The sequence below is a fragment of the Puntigrus tetrazona genome, chromosome 23, assembly GCF_018831695.1.
Source record: "Puntigrus tetrazona isolate hp1 chromosome 23, ASM1883169v1, whole genome shotgun sequence".
In the NCBI taxonomy this organism is placed as follows: Eukaryota; Metazoa; Chordata; class Actinopteri; order Cypriniformes; family Cyprinidae; genus Puntigrus; species Puntigrus tetrazona.
Window position 1 is genome coordinate 8,417,203 of NC_056721.1, and position 14,828 is coordinate 8,432,030.

Below are 14,828 nucleotides of genomic sequence, written 5' to 3' on the forward strand. Positions count from 1 at the left end.
CTGAAGATCAGTTTCAAACAGTAGGTCCCATTTTAAGGACTGAAATATTGTAAATAAATTGATTTACATATATATATATATATATATATATATATACACACATTTTTTTCTCTATTCTATTCAATTATTCATTCTTTCACTCAATTTAATTAAGTTGTTAGGCTGATATTATAATGTGCATTTTTAATCAATTAAATCGAATCTAAAATGCAGACATTTTCACTAGTTATCTCCGACTTATGCATTATTTATGCAAACAACGTGAAATGAACTAACATGAACAACGAACATACTTTTAAAGTATCTGTTAACATTGTTGAACGTTTATAATTATTTCTACATAGGCCTACTGATAAATTATAACATTGAAGGTTTTCTTACATTCATGCATTATAAAGATCAGCTGTAATGCAGTAGGCTAAACCACAATTAACACACGCTATAAACATGTTTAGTTCTGTTGACATTAATATGTTAACGTATAGAGAGACTTGATGTGTTGCAGATGGGATTTATGTGTGCATTAATGTTTTATTGGGTGGATAAAATCAAGCAGTCCTGTCATACACCTTCCTGTCCAGCAGGTGGCAGCGGAGTACAAGACAGCGCATGCGCGTCCAAACGGAAACGAAGAAATGTTTGTGTACATGTGACACTGACCATGTGATAGGAAATAAAGTAATGTGTAGAAATAACGTAGAAATTGAAGCAACGTCTCATATATTCATTTATTAACGCGGCACCAAAAAAAATAAAATAAAAATCATTATCGTGGGTCGTTAATTATTTGATCGATAATAAATTAACATAATGTAACGTACAACTAAACTTCAGGTTTTTATGTTTACGACTACTAGTGCTTGTAAGAATTAACTGCATAATGTTCAAGACGTTGCCATATGCTATCTTAGACTTTGAACTCAAAGCCCATTCAATAAACTTCTCGAAAAGCTTGAAATCAGCAAAAAAAGTAAGATTTGACAGTCAGAAGGTCTCTTAATACCTTTAGCAAACGTTCACCATGCCACCAATAAAGAACAGCAGTGTGAAAAGGTAAGACATGAACTGACACCTCCATTTATGTAATAGAAAACAAAAATCAAGCTGGGTTTTTTGTCTTGATGACATTTTAAACCCTATATTTTAACTGAACTTTTAAACCACTGCCACTAATTGTATTCACCAAAGTTGCGTATGTGTGTTTTTCCTCAAGACCAAAGCTAGACTGGAGGTTTGTCCAAAGATTTTGTAAAATTCTGAAGATCCTTTTCCCATCCTGGTCCAAACCAAAGTGTCCGAATGTTCCTGACGCTTCTAGCAGTCACGCTTTCGGGTATTAAGCTTTTAACATCTGGACTTATGAGAGCTTGTTTCCTGTTCGTTCAATGTTTTTTTCTTTTATTTCAGTTCAGCTTGTGATTTATCAAGTGGGTCTTGTTCCGAGTCAGTTCTATGAGGTTCTGTCTGAGAAGAACTATGGGAAGTTCAAAATCTAGTGCTGTTTATGGTTATGCTTATTCTGATTAATTCAACGGTGAGTTTTTACGATCTGTAATTTGTATGGTTTTCTGAACGTTGCTTTAGGCAACAGCATCTGCTAATAAAGTACTGCACGTAGTGGTAAACCTATTATGTTACAAATTTTACACTGTAGGTAAAAACTATAAAATATCTAGCTCACAAACATCATAATCGTATGTAATGCGCATTCCGTAAATCAACCAGTATTTGATATGCAATATAACAGGGTTATACGCTTGTAATACAAATACTATATATAGATTTGGATAAATGTGTCTAAATACTCACTATTCCTTAATAAATCTGTTCCTTAGCTGAAAAGTCTGGACCAGTACATCTCCAGTCTGCTGTATGTCAGCTGGAGAAAGTCTTTGACTGAAGAACTCCATAGCACATACTTCAAGGGACGCGTTTACTACACCCTCAACATACTGTGCAAAGACATCGACAACCCGTAATGTATTCGCACGACATTACATTTCATTACTTAAAAAGACTTAAATCTGCCCTTTCAATGGTTTATTTTGTTTTTGTGTCACATCCAGAGACCAGCGCATCAGTCAGGACGTGGAGAGGCTATGTAAGCAGATGAGCACTATGGCGAGTCGACTTCTAATTTCGCCGTTTACTGTGACCTACTACACCTATCAGTGCTTCAACAGGTCAGAGATGCTGTGTGTGTGTGTGTGTGTTTGTATTCACAGAATCTAAACGGATGAAGCATTCCATGCAATAAATGCCAGCGAAATATTCTTTCTGTTTGCATTACTAATTTTGCACTCAAAGAATTGGTAAAATAACTTATTTCTTTTTTTTTTACCTTTTTGGCACTGCAGCGCTGGCTGGATTGGATTTGTAAGCATCTTTGGCTACTTTGTGGTTGGAACCATCATCAACAAGATATTGATAGGACCCATCGTGTCCATGCTGGTTGAGCAGGAAAAGCTGGAGGGAGACTTTAGGTAGATCTATATAAAATGAGAAAAATATATTACATTCAGAGATGCAAGCAAACGGCACGTTTATGGCTGCTGTTGAAATAAGACAATGATCTATTTTAGGAGTTAACTTCCGATTTCCGTGTCCTTTAAGGTTTAAACACATGCAAATTAGAGTGAATGCAGAGTCTGCTGCTTTCTACAGGTTAGTATACACTTTCAGATTTGAGTTTTTATGTGATTGCAGAGCAGGAGATCATTTGTTGTGTTTTTGCTCAGGGCAGGTAAGGTGGAACACATTCGGACTGACAGAAGGCTGCAGATGCTCTTATCCACTCAGAGAAACTTGATGAACAAAGAGCTACGGCTTTACAGTAAGGACTGCTGAATTAAATCGGCATTGGGGGATATATACATTTGTTATGAAATCAATAAAAAACGTCTCACTACGTTCACTGGAAATATACAGTCGCAGAGGAAAAGCTCATTTCACGCATCTAAAGTTGGCATTAAAAACAAACTGCTATAGTCTTTTCTTCCCTATTGTGATATACTGTATATCTGAGTGAAATAGCCTCAAAAGAACAATGCAGTATTTTATAAGTAATAAAAATAGTCAAATTTGATTTCAAGTTGAACTTTATTAATTACTCACCCTCATGTTGTTCCAAACCCATAAGATCATTGCTCATCTTCAAAACACAAATGAAGATATTATTGATGAAATCAGAGAGCAATCTGACTCTCCTTAGAGAGCAACACAACTGAAATGATCCATGTCCAGAAACGTAATGTTACTAAATACATCTGTAAAACTGTCCATGTGACATAAGTGTCTCAACTTCAGTTTTGTTTTGCTCAAGAAAACAAAAATAACATAAACTGAATCAATCTCCTCCAGTATTACAACGCATTTGCATGCTATCCTGTAAGCGTAAACAATGCTTATTAATATTGTGCGCTCGCATCTCCAAAATGATGAAAGACGTAACTCAGGGGAAAAGAATGGTTGAGTAAATTGTTATTTTTGTTTACTCTGCAAAAAAAAAAAAATCTCTCTTAAAACATGGACGGTTTTACTGATGTGTTTACTATGTTTCTGGATCTGGATCATTTCAGTTGTGTTGCTGTCTATGGAGGGTCAGATATCTCTCAGATTTCATCAAAAATATCTTTGTTTGTGTTCCGAAGATGAACGAAGGTTTGGAACGACTTGAGGGTGATTAATTATTTACAGAATTTTCATTTTGGAGTGATTGAATAAGCTTTAAGCTGCTTTATCAAAAACTGTCCTATTCTGTTCTGTTCACTACAAATTTAATTCCAGTTGGAGTAAACACCTTTGACTACCTGGGCAGTATCCTCAGCTATATAGTGATTGCGATCCCCATTTTTGCTGGGGATTATGACGGCCTGACACCTGGAGAACTGAGTGCTCTTGTCAGCAAGGTTAGTTATTTCGAAATGTATTCAGTGTGGTGGAAACACAAGTGCTTCTGCTTTGAGTGAGTCTCTGTTGTTCACAATGAGATGTTAATCACATGTCTCTTTCAGAATGCTTTCGTCTGCATATATTTGATAAACTGCTTCACCCAGCTCATAGATCTCTCGACCACTGTGTCTGATGTTGCTGGATACACGCATCGGTGAGGTGCACTAAAAGCACATATTTTATTGATCATCAGTGTTATTATGATTGTTTGTTGGTTATTCTAAAAATAGTGCTTTCTCTTTCTTTTGGTTCCAGGATTGGAGAACTGCAGGAAGTAATGGCAGACATTGACAAGAAACAGTGTGACCAGGATCAGTATGAACCACTTTCAAAGGATGAACCTTACAGGTAACTTAAAAGTAACTGAAATTAATTTCAAATGCGAGCACCAACAAACAATATCACAGCTGACCAAATCACTGAAGAATTAAAGGTGTACCTCAACTCCAAAACTCGCCTGTCGGGAGCTTCACGGGTCAGTATACATGGCCGGCTGCTATAGCCAAAGCTTTGGTCACTCATGCCAATGCCAAACGTTGGTGCCGGCAGCGAAAATGGAAATAGGCTGTGGGCAATGTGAAACAAATGTTGTTCTCTGAGGAGTCCACCTTCACAGTCTTTCCCACGTCCGGGAGAGTTACTGTGTGGAGATGCCTCAAAGAAGCGTACCACCCAGACTGTTGCATGCCCAGAGTGAAGAAGCATGGGGGTAGATCAGTGATGGTTTGGGCCTGCAATATCATGGCATTACCTAGACCCAATACTCACTGCCAAGAACCATTCTGAAGGAACATGTGCATCCAATGGTTCAAACATTGTATCAGAATGATAATGCACCAAAACACACAGCAAGACTGGTGACAGAGTGGTTTGAAGAACATGAAAGTGAAGTTGAACATCTCTCATGGCCTGCACAGTCACCAGATCTAAATATTACTGAGCCACTTTGGGGTGTTTTGGAGGAGCGAGTTAAGAAACGTTTTCCTTCACCAGCATCATGTAGTGACCTGGCCACTATTCTGCAAAAAGAATGGCTCAAAATCCTCTGGCCACTGTGCAGGACTTGTATCTGTATCAGTTGATGCTGTATTGACTGCAAAAATATATATATACATTTTTGTTAATGTTTACTTCAAACACCCGATGCACAGTAAAGAATGACGTGATAAAGCTTTATTATTACAATTATCATTGTTGGTAATATTTGTAAAAATAATAAATCTCGTATCAGTGGTCAGGAGCTTCACAATGTCCCAGCAGACACGGCGTTTGTGCTGGATCGTCTCTCTTATAAATCACCCGTCTCAGAAGAGCTGCTTGTGAAAGATCTGACCCTTAAGATCAGTCAAGGAACGCACATGCTCGTGGTTGGAAACACGGGAACAGGGAAGACCTCACTGCTCCGGGTCCTCAACGATTTGTGGGAACCATGCAATGGTAATCTCAGAGATGACTGACGATAAAATGATCAGAGGCAGAAAAAGCATTTAATTTGTTAAAGCATAGTGCTATCCTGTTGCTCAGGTTCTGTGGAGATGACCACATGTTTTGGACCGAGGGGTGTGCTTTTCCTGCCACAGAGAGCATATCTTACTGATGGCACTCTCAGAGAGCAGGTCAGAAAAGAGAAAACCATCACAAATTATGTGCTACTCTACATATAATAAAGTTTTATTTGTAAAAATTAATTTCTATTATTGTGAACAAAAATTGTACATATGTTTAAACACCGATTTACTGGTTTTCCTTTAGGTTATCTATCCATTAAAGGATATATATCCATCCTCAGGTACAGATGAACCTAATTCAAAGAATGTAATGATATGCATTATTTAAAGTGCCCCTATTATGGGTTACAAAGGTTTCATATTTGTTCATATTTGTCAACTTTGTTTCAAATAAATATGTTTTGGGAGTCCCAAACAATAGGTTGGCATTCACGCAAGATCAAAAATGATCAATTCTTCCAAACCCTCCGGTGATTGGTTGATTTCATTAGCAGTGTTTGCGAAAATAGCAAATATTGGCAAAAAAATGAATTTGCTATTTCATTCAGACTCATTTTCAAAAACCCATAATAGGGCACTTTAACTAATATATTAATGTAGCTCAGTTATACTCAATTATTATAAAAATAAACTTTTTTGGCCAGTGCAAACTTGCAAAAATGCAAAAACGTTGTGCTAATTAAAAACACACTTCTGGTGACGTAAACGAGATTTTGATGACTTTTCAAACTTTAAACTAATATAAATTCTTCTTTTAGGATCTATAGATGATGAACGAATACTAAAATACCTGGAACTTGTTGGTTTGGTAAGACTGAAATTATACTGTAATACATGCTATTGTTGATTTTAAAATATTGTTTATAAGCAGCATGTCTTTTTGTTTTTGTATGTCAGTCGAATCTTCTGACCAGAATAGGAGGATTGGATACAAAAGTAGATTGGAACTGGTGAGAAATGAGTAGTAATATCCAGAGACCCAGAAATTTCTATATTTTCCTTTTAAAGCACACAAAAGTGGAATGCCCTTGTTTTTCACAGGTATGATGTTTTATCGCGGAGAAATGCAGAGGCTTTGTTTTGCTAGACTGTTTTACCTGCAGCCCAAATATGCAGGTCAGTTCCCGCAGTAGTTTCATCAAATGTCCTGTAGCTTTTAATTACTGTAATGGGTCCAATGATCCCAGTTCATGAGTAAGGCATGTGGATTGTTTCAGTACTGGATGAGGCCACTAGCGCTCTGACGGAGGAGGCCGAGGGTCAGCTCTATAAGGCCTGTAAACAGCTGGGAATGACCTCATCAGTCTGGGTCACTGTAGCACTCTGGAAAAGGTGATGATCTGCGACCTTTTCACATTCACTAAAATAACACGGCAAACATTATTGTATGGCCTGTCTTAGAAATCTTTTTTTGTGTTCTTTAAACAGCATCATGATGTCATGCTGCGACTGCGCGGAGGTGGCCAATGGGAGCTCACCAAACTCAAAGAAGCTTGAATCTTCAAACCTATAATGAGAAAATATTGGCCTGTTTTGTAGTTATGGGTGCATTCAATCTTGAGACTGAGAAATCTTGACAGTACACTGCGATTTACTGAAGTTTTTGATACACTAATGCAGTCTCAAATTACTTTTTCATTTAGCAATATGTTTTTATTATGCAAGTATATGCTGCTTTATTCAAACTGTTCCTTGCCAAATATATTTGTAAAAAAAAAGGGATTTTTACAATGAAGGACATTAAAGAGTATTTCAAGAATCATTTTGGATGAAGTACCTATAGAACAATAATATATTCAAATATATATTTTGTAAATATGAAATATTTTATTAACATGGCTGATTTTAAACTTATAACATCCAAGCAAATGTTACTGGTCAAAGAAACGTTTTATGATAAGATGTTTACTCAAGTGTTTGGCTGCACATTATTCTGGAAGGAAAATAAAAAGGCATGTAATTTGTTTGCCTGGCCAGTAGAGGGCCAACATTTTCCAGCCACAATTTTTCTCCATTAATAATTTAGTATGAGTTTAATTATGCTCAGTGACACAATAACTCATTCTTTATACCCAATACATGCTGTATTAATCCATTTGAGGAATAAATTCTTGTAAATGAATGCTTTTTCTCAAATGCATTATTTTAAATGTATTTGAGAAAATCAAGACAAAAGTGTTTGGCACATGTATCAAGGTTTGATCGGTCTGGATGAAGTAAACTGAAAAATGTCCCTATATCTCCCTGCTAGAATACAGTATATTTAGCTTCAAGTTAATATTAGCAAACTTTCTCACTTTATATGTTTAGAAACAACTTGATCTGATCAGTATTTTGTATTTATAGTGTGTGTGTGTGTGTGTGTGTGTGTGTGTGTGTGTGTGTGTGTGTGTGTATATATATATATATATATATATATATATATATATATATATATATATACACACACACATACACTACCTTGGCCACGGTGAACTCTATGTATCTCAAAGTGGTAGCAGTGTATACGTTGCCATACAGGGAACACTTATAGTAGTTAAGATTTAAACTAGTTCTTCTAATAGAGTAAAACATGGACAATTTGCACATCCAGACATTTTATGTTTTAAGTATCACCAGCACTGTCACATTACAACCAGGCAGGATCGTGAAAGTTGCACATTTGCAAACTAAAGCAGCACAGATCCGAGCTCAAAATTATCCCTCCCACCAAAGAGCTCGACTGATCCCACTGCTTGAGTTTCAGACAGTTTTAAATGTGAGCCTGGCCGATCTGCTGCTGTCAATCAACAGGCACACTGGAACAGATAACGGAAAAGACCCGCTGGTCATTCAGGAAAATATGAGACAATCAGAGAGGAATAACTTAACCAGCACATCAAGTTTGCAGAGGGAGTTTCATTTTAGTGAAATTAGTTCGTTTTAATATTTTTCCTACTGCGCTAAGGCGTATTAAACCTTAAATTCACTGCAATTTGCAGGATTGCTCAAATATGTCCGTAAAACAAAAGGATGTCAATCCTTTTGGTGAAATGCAACAAACCCAAACTTATGTCAGCATTTTGTTAAGAGCATATACAGTATGTTTGTCTATGTTTTGTTATTAAATAACAAATAAAAAAATGGCTTGTCATATTTATGTAATTTATAATCATGCTTTTGGTTATTGCATTAGTCGGAAGTACTGGGAAACACTGAGTCCACAGAATGTAATAATGCGCCATTAAGTCATATTTGTAGAAACCTTAAGAGTCTCAACCGCCTAAAAGGTTGAGATGAAGCGGCTGTTCAACAATAACTGTCTTGTCGCTTCACCTCAGTCCGACATTTGCTCCGGTAAGTGACGGATCTATTTTCAACGGAGGTTGGACCGATACAGGAGCGTCACACAGAAAGGAAAGACACTGGGGATAAAACACACTGTCCTCCCCTCTACAGTTCACGGAATTTACCTGTTTTCACGGGAATATCTTTACATGCCAACATCGGATATTTATGAACATCTGCACCGGTTTATATAAGTAGCTCTGAAGCGGCAAAGGTAAGAGGCGATGTTTTTAATCGTCATAAAAATAACGCCAAACTTACAATATACTTTTCTCTCGCCTTTTCAATGTTTCTATGTTATTTTATTCAATGTGTCGCAAATTCAACAAGTTTCAAGGTTATTACGTTGCTTTGTTATTTTGTTGCTCAGTTTAAATTTTAACTATATTTAATTATGAAAACGATTTATTTTTTTGTCTCGCAGAGAGAGATCCACACAGGCGGTAACGTTTGCTGCTCTTTGAAACTAAATTCTTAGGTTTAGAAAAAATGCCATTGACAAAAACATATATGTATCACACAGCAGGTCAAATCTCTACAAATGGACATAGTGCAGACGGAGCCCGACAGCTGAGGTTATTTTGGGACAGGCAGCTCAGGGGAGTGAGGTGTTAGAGATGGCAAATGTCATGCTTTTCAAAGACTGACATCCTTTTGTTTGACTTTGTTACACCTAGAATTCTACCTCATTAAACCTACTTCAGTAAAAGTGATTTTTCGGGTGAGATTTCAGTAGATCATCCACTGTTTTGTTGTAGATAGTAGACGCAAGTTGATGACCTTTTAATTTGTATAGAGATATAGGTCAATATGATTGTTGTTTCTAGATACAAGTCTTCTTAGGTTATTTTACATTGGTCATTCTTTTGTAAAGTTATGTGAAAAGTGGACAATGTTCATTTTTGATGTTTGTGGCTTCTGGTGCATGTCCATTTGCTCTGATGTCTTACTATTACCCCCCTAAATGATGACAATATAACTTTTAGTCAGTGTACATTCACGTTTGTTTTGTAAAATTGACAAAAGACATCAATAGCTTTTGTTGGTATATATATCTATATCTATAAATTTGCTCTGTTATTGCACGCAGGAAAGATTAGCAGTGTAGCAATTATATAATATTTAGCTTGCGTATTGCCACATAGAAAAAGCATGGCAAACGTATTTAATGCTTTGTTTATACATTTGACTCCTAGCATTATTTCAAATTTGTGGTGGGACACTGTAGAGGTTTGAGTGGGCATTTCTAAAAGTAGACCTCTCATTTCTCAAAATGTCTATTTCAGGATCTTCTTGACAAGGTTATTTGTCATTAGTAAACCCTCTTTATTCAAACTGACTTGCAGTATGATTAGCAGAAAAGCAGCTTTTCAGAAACATCCTTGAGATTAGTCGCCTGCGATTCAGCGGTGACAAGATGCAGATATGCAAAGCTTTTATATAATATCAAATCCTTATGTTACTCCTCTATGCATTGACCACAACTTTACTTTTTATTGAAGTGTCTTGTTTCACCTCTACAGAAAGCAAGAATGGATCAGGATCTATTTGGTGGGGCTCCACGCTCCTAACTCGACCCAAGGCGTTCTCTCTGTGCGTGGGACGAGATGCCTCCCTCAGCTGCACTATTGTGGGAAACCCTGTTCCTGTGGTCACCTGGGAGAAAGACAAGATGCTTCTTTCTGCAGGTGGACGCTTCAAAAAGTAGAAGATGGAGACGTTTACCGACTTACCATCTACGATCTAACTCTAGAAGACAGCGCCAGTACATGTGTCGTGCCAAGAACAATGTTGGAGAGGCATATGCAGCTGTGTGACCCTGAAGGTGGGACTGCTGGAAACTGTGATTGAACGGGCCCCAGTGTTTACAGTAAAGCCTGTCTCCAGCCGTGTGGGTCTAGGGGTGACGTTACCTTCTATTGTCGGGGTAGTGCCCATCCAGCACCCAACTTTGACTGGGAAAAGACGGTCGCTACCTGGGTGAGACCAACCGCATCAAAGGTAATCTCGAAAATGACTCCAGCTCCTTGAGGATCCAGAGTGTTAGAAGCTTGGACAGTGGTACCTACACCTGCCGCGCAGCAGAACTCCATTGGTCGTGCTCAGTGGCTGCTGCTCTGGTGGTCGACCTTCAAGATACTCGTCTCCTGAACGCAGACAAGAGCACATCCCTCCTCTCACACATGCAGAAGCGGGAAAGAAGAAATGCGGAAGGACATCTCCTTATACCGCAATATAGAAAGTTCCTCAGCCACGCTACAACTTCATCTTCCATGAGCACAGAGGAACTTGGAAAGTTGGGACTCGCCTATGATCAGGAGCAGAGGGTTTCGGCTTTAACCCACATGTTGCCCAAAGGTGTGTTTACCCGCACCTGTACGGTGACAGAGGGTAAACATGCCAAGCTTAGCTGTTTCACACAGGCCATCCCAAACCTCAGATCATCTGGAGGAAAGATGGGGCGAACATCAGTGAGGGCCGCAGACATGTTATGTATGAGGACCAGGCAGAGAACTTCATCCTCAAGGTGCTCTACTGCAAACAAAGTGATAATGGGCTGTACACCTGCAATGCATCCAACTTGGCTGGACAAACCTATAGCGCTGTGCTAGTGATTGTCAAAGGTAAGAATAATGTCAGGTACTTACTCTTGGAAACTTTATGCATACTAATTGCAACAAAATAGATATTATTGCAAATATGGAAGTTGTAAAAACTTGTTTTAAATGTCCAGGTTTAAATGCATCTAAGGTCAGAAAGCATTGTAACTATCTTAAAATAGGCTTTTAATATTATAATCATTTTGCAGAGATTTTGATATGGTCAGTTTGAATCAGTTCAGATCTTAAGCAAACTCTGCCAAGTCTGTTTTGATTGGTTTGTGCAAATATGTTACCTAGTGACTTATACCAGAAACAGACAGAAGATCTAAAAATATAACAACTCATCAAGGCAATTCTAAGTTGACTCTTTCTTCTGAGAGACAATATCTTTTTTTTATCATGCACTTTTTTGATTAACAACTTTGCAGATGAACAGCTACATTACAATCTGCAAATAAGATACTTTTCGAAACTCATATGGCCTGCTCTTTAAATCCATGTAATGTTTGAAGCTTGCAAACCTAGTAGTCCTTTTTGGGTAAGTTTTCATTTGTGGCTTGACCAACCAGATCCATTTATACTTAGCTGACTCATGTCTTGTATATGTCACCTTCTGAGATGGTTTGAGTTTTTGGATTGCAAGGTCTTGAGGGTGGTGTTTACACGTGGTCTTTTCCAAAAGGTATAGCCAATCAGTAAACAAAAGTCACCAGATAAATCATTTGTTTAATTATAAACTTAGTATTAAAACTACAGTGTTTTCATAATTTTCATAATTTTAATGAGGCTGGCACATAAGATGGGGCTGTACTACGTACATCAGCACAATAATGACCATGTTAAAAAACAGGTCCTAATAAATCACCAACCTTTAAATTGAAATTTTATCAACTAATGACAGTCATCTTTGCCTTCTAGGTCAGTCTCTGCTTGCAAGTGTTCGAAGAGGGTGTAGCATTACACCTATTTTCTGCTAGTGATGATTAGTTAACAGTTGTTATGATAGCTAGCTGTAAACTCATTTCTGACACCGTTATGTGGGTGACTTTCCAAGTGACGTCTCCAGGTTTGCAGCATTAGTACTATGTTCTAATTATTTGCTAAGCTAAGCCTACGTTGATATGATAATCTTCACGGATGTATACATTTTACATTTTGAAAAGAGTTCTAATTTTAGCCAGAAGTAGTGTAGCAATAATGTTTTGCTACCTTGTTCCTGTGTCTTAGTCTTGACTCTCATGCCACAGGCACCTTATGAGAAAGGTCACAGAAACTTAGTGAATACCAGTCCACTGCTGCAGTGCAAAGTGCAGTGACGCCTATGTGAAGGGATTAGGAGTGTGAAGTTCATGACATTTAAGGCTGTTTTTTTGTAAACATGTTCAAATTTCAAATGATTGAGTTCAAGCTGATAATGCAGAGCAGACGGAATTATGTTCTTAAAATCTGAATAAAAACAGGTCATATATGTAAGAAATGCATTTATTTTATTTGATGGTCAGTGTTTTTCTTGCCTTATTTGCTGTTGTTGTAAGGGCATTTCCCCCATAAATTCTATATACATTTAGTAAAGTCTACACCACAAAATGACCCACTAACAAACGGGTACTTTTGTTTTAGACATTTAAGTACACTTATATTTTGAACACCACAATCTTGAAGCTGGTTTCTCTTCTGGTTCACTTTAGTTGATTTAAGTGTGTCTGAAGTTTATTACAATTATCATTTGTGACCATGGACCACATATTTAAAAAAAAATTGAAATTGAGATTCATACAAAGTTTTTTGGGTTTTTTTTCTGAATAGCTGAATAAATAGACCGTATTTGGCTGACATAAAATGTTCTGAATATCTGACATGTGAAGGTGCAAAAAATCTAAATATTGAAAAGAATCACGCTCAAAGTCATCCAAATGAAAATCTTAGCAATGCCTTTTCCTAATCAAAAATTAGGTTTTGATATGTTAGTGGTAGGAAATGTACAACATATCTTGATGAAATATGATCTTTCTTATTATTCTAATGATTTTTGGCATTTAAAAAAAAATCCAGAATTTGACCCATACAATGTATTCTTGGCTATTGCATACAAATATACCAATGAAACTTATGACTGTTTTTGGTCCAGGATCACATTAATCATTTGCCTTTTTAGAGACCCAATCAATATGAAACTTAATTGTAGGACGCTGTCAGATCATGACTACCAGCTAAAAGGAAATTGTCTTCTGTATGCTCACTAATATGTATCCTTGCCAGAGCCAAAGATTCCCTTCAAAAAGAAGCTACAAGATGTCGAGGTGAAGGAAAAGGAAACAGCAACTCTACAGTGTGAGGTACCAGTGTCGAACACAAAAGGCCAGCTGGTTTTTGGAGGAGACCCGCCTGGAGGAAAATGCCAAATACCGCATGGATGTTGATGGGACCCTGCGCGCCTCACTATTCACAATGTCACCACCAATGATGATGCCGTGTACATCTGTGAGATGAATGAAGGCAGCCGACTGTGGCCGAACTTACAGTGCTGGGTAAAAGCTCTACGAAGAAGCTATTCCAATATGGGTGGCCAGAAAGATGACAAATAATCTGGTGCAACACATATTCTTCATGTGTTTTTTCTCTGCACTTTCAGGCAACATCACTAAAAAGCTGCCGAGGAGGACAGTGGTGCCAGTTAAGCGATACTGTGATCTTCTGTGTGGAACTGGAGAGACCGGTAGATGATGCATACTGGACCAGGAATGGAGAGAGGCTGAAAGAGGACTCGAATTATTATCGCCCGCATTAACAGGCAGTACACTTTTGACTATTCGTGAATGCACTGCAGAGGACTCGGGTGAGGTGGCCTTCAACGCCTTTGACTGCAAGACATCCACCCGCTTCTCTGTCACAGGTGAATTAATTTGTAAATCAGACCACAACCTTTCCACAAGATTTTACAAAGCGGTTATTCAAATACTGTATGTACCACAATAATCAAGTCAAATTGACACTACAGCTACTGTGGTGACTGTACTTGTGCATTTCTTTAATAATGTTTCAACATAAAAAATTCATTAACCTGATTAATAACTAAAATACTATCAACTTTGACCTCAGCACCAAGGAAACATCCCCCAGATCCCCCAGTTGAGCCAGTTGTGCGAAACAAGACAGATTCATCAATCACCCTGTGCTGGGCTCCACCAGACAGTGAGCGACCTGTGCCCATCACCGGCTATATTGTTGAGCGCAGGAAGGTGGGAGCCCAAACCTGGGTTAAAGTCACTAGCACGACTGTGTCTAGCACTGAATACACCATCAGCGAAATTTCAGAAGAAGCAAGCTATCAGTTCCGCATCTCAGCGGTCAATGATTTTGGTCAGAGTGCCCACTTGGAGGTTCCTGGAACGTTTTACCTTGGTGAGAAATTTTTTGTTGTTTTTGTTGTTGTTATGGA

General features: G+C 37.8%; 2 pseudogenes; both read left to right on the forward strand.

Moving 5' to 3' along the window:
- Positions 1-655: 655 nt before the first annotated feature.
- On the forward strand, positions 656-7,889 carry LOC122328646 (annotated as a pseudogene).
- A 997-nt stretch (positions 7,890-8,886) lies between these two features.
- LOC122329215 overlaps positions 8,887-14,828 on the forward strand; it is a 41,759-nt pseudogene continuing 35,817 nt past the window's right edge.